The sequence below is a fragment of the Palaemon carinicauda genome, chromosome 6 (assembly GCF_036898095.1).
Source record: "Palaemon carinicauda isolate YSFRI2023 chromosome 6, ASM3689809v2, whole genome shotgun sequence".
NCBI lineage: Eukaryota > Metazoa > Arthropoda > Malacostraca > Decapoda > Palaemonidae > Palaemon > Palaemon carinicauda.
Genome location: NC_090730.1, coordinates 65,197,257 through 65,199,756, shown reverse-complemented (window position 1 = coordinate 65,199,756; position 2,500 = coordinate 65,197,257). Strand labels below are relative to the sequence as shown.

The following is a 2,500-nucleotide window of genomic DNA, read 5'->3' as shown; positions in this document are numbered from 1 at the left end:
CAGTAGGTGGTCATACAATCGACTTGGTCACATGTGGGAAAGATTCTGACCTAATAAGAAACCTTGAAGTTGAACCAGACTTTGAGATCTCAAAAACACATACTCATCACTTTTAATGTTAATATAAATTGCATCAGAGTATTGAAGAAATGGATCACATATAGGGAACGGGAAAATTTCGATGCTGAGAATTTTATTGAAGTTAGTGTAGCGCAAATGTCTTGTGAGAACATACAATGTGAACATATGGTAGATAGAGAATGTGTTGGGTGTTATACCCAAAAAATATAATGACATTTTTGGAAAAATGTATGAAACCAAGTGTCCTATAAAGAGCAAACAAATAGTTGTACACGAAAATGTTAGATGGTATAATAGTGAGCTACTAAAGGCAAGAAGACATAGACGTAAGATGGAAGGTAGATGGAAAAGAGCCAAATCCTCACAAGCCAGAAATCTATATAATAAGGCCAGAAATGACTATAACATCCTGTTAGAAAAAACAAAAAGAAAATTCTACAACGACGAAAGTAAAAAGACTAATAACATGAGGGAGTTTCACAAAAACCTAGATGATTTGATGGGATTAAAGAAAAAATGTCTTTCCTGAAAATGTCTGTGCAGAGAAATTTTCTATATTCATTAATGAAAAAATTGATAAAATCTATAGAGGTTTCCCCCAAAATCAGTTATGCCAGTGAAGGAGGGTAAGAAGTTAAAAAAACTTAAAGAAATAAATATGCGTAACTTTTTAAAGGTTATGAGCGATATATTGTGGAAAAGACCCTTCCCAAATAATTTAATAAGTGAAGCTCCAAACAAGCAAGTTGTATATAAATTTACCTAAATATAATTAACCTAAGTATATCACAATCCAGTTTTCCTAGCTGTGAAAAAAAAAACTCCGTTGATCAAACCAATATACAAAGGTAAAGGTGATGTAAGCGAACTAAATTCTTATAGGCCCATTCAAATTTATCCTAAATGTCGAAGCTTATTGAAAAAATCACAAGTGAGCAATTATGGGCGCATATTGATGAGTTAGAGGTATTCCCGGAAAATCAAGCGGCCTACAGAGCTAATCACTCTATAGAAACTACTTTATGCTCAATAATGAATGATATGATAGGTCTTCTTGATGAAGGAAAGTGTGGAATTTTGATTATGTAAGATCTTAGTGCTGCCTTCGATACTGTTGTGCACGAGTACTTACTTGATGACCTAAAGTCCATTGGAGTGACTGAGGAAGCACTGGAATTTTTGCAAAGCTACTTAACGAGCAGGAAGACTATTGTAGAAGTTTCTGGAAACCGATCTAGTTAGAGAATTCTTATGAAAGGTGTAATACAGGCTAGTGTTCTGGGCCCTATCTTGTTCAACATATATACTATCGAGCTATCACATATCTTGAAAAAAACAAAAAGTGGGCTTTAAGCTATATGCAGATGATACTCAGTTCTACCTTTCAATTTCAGCAACACAAGATACAATGAAGAAAATTGATAAGATAATGACTGAAATAAAAACATGGATGCAGAGGAAAAAGCTTAAATTAAATGATGATAAAACAGAATGTATGTTTTTTGGCACAAAGGTGGCTTTGAAGAATTACCAGTTATTTCAAAGTATAAAAATTGGTGACGCCGATGTTCGAATTGTGCCTGTTGAGAAAAATTTGGGTGTACTGATGGATTGTAATTTGTCAATGAGGGATCAAATAGTGAATACAGTGAAAGTGTGTTACTATCACCTGAGAAACATAGCATTTATTAGAAAATATTTAACAGAGGGTAGTACAAGAATTTTAGTGGTGAGTCACGTAGTATTAAGGCTTGATTATTGCAATTCTCTCTACTATAAATTGCCCAATACACTACTAAGAAAGCTTCAAAATGTGCAAAACCCTGCGGCTAGACTGATAAAAGGCATTAAATTTCGGGAGAGAATAACTCCTGCACTGATCGGTCTACATTGGTTACCTGTTAAGGCTAGAATTGAATTGAAGATTTGTTTGTTGACTTACAAGGCACTTACAAGTGATAAGCCTAAATATTTTCGTGATTGCTTGGTCCCCTACCCCCAAGCTACTAGCGCTGCTGTAAAAGTTAGACATGCCGATGACCCATGTAGACTATTCGAAATTAGTGTGAATTATGCAATAGGAGGAAGAACTTTTTGTTACGCTGCACCGAGACTCTTCAACGACCTTCCACTTGATGTCAAGAATAGCAAAAATGTGGTAGCTTTGAAGAAAAACCTGAAGACTTATCTCTTTAGAAAGTGTTATAATAGTGATCAGAAAACTATTAAACCTGAATACAAATGCCAGCGAATACTGAAAAGATACGGAGCAAAATATAAACTGGAAAGAAATTATTTTCACACATCAAGGCCCGCCTGAACAGACTCTTAGTGAAATAAACCCCTGAAAGTAAAGTAAGTAAAGTAGCAAAGGTTAAAAGCTTTTAGTAGGTTGTTACCTGACTCGGATACATTTTTT

General features: G+C 34.6%; 1 protein-coding gene across 1 annotated transcript in view; it reads left to right on the top strand.

Annotated features, from left to right (window-relative positions):
* Window positions 1–2,500, top strand: part of LOC137643032 (fibrocystin-L-like) — a 222,281-nt gene that overhangs the window by 58,624 nt on the left and 161,157 nt on the right. The gene's annotated exons all lie outside the window — the stretch shown is intronic.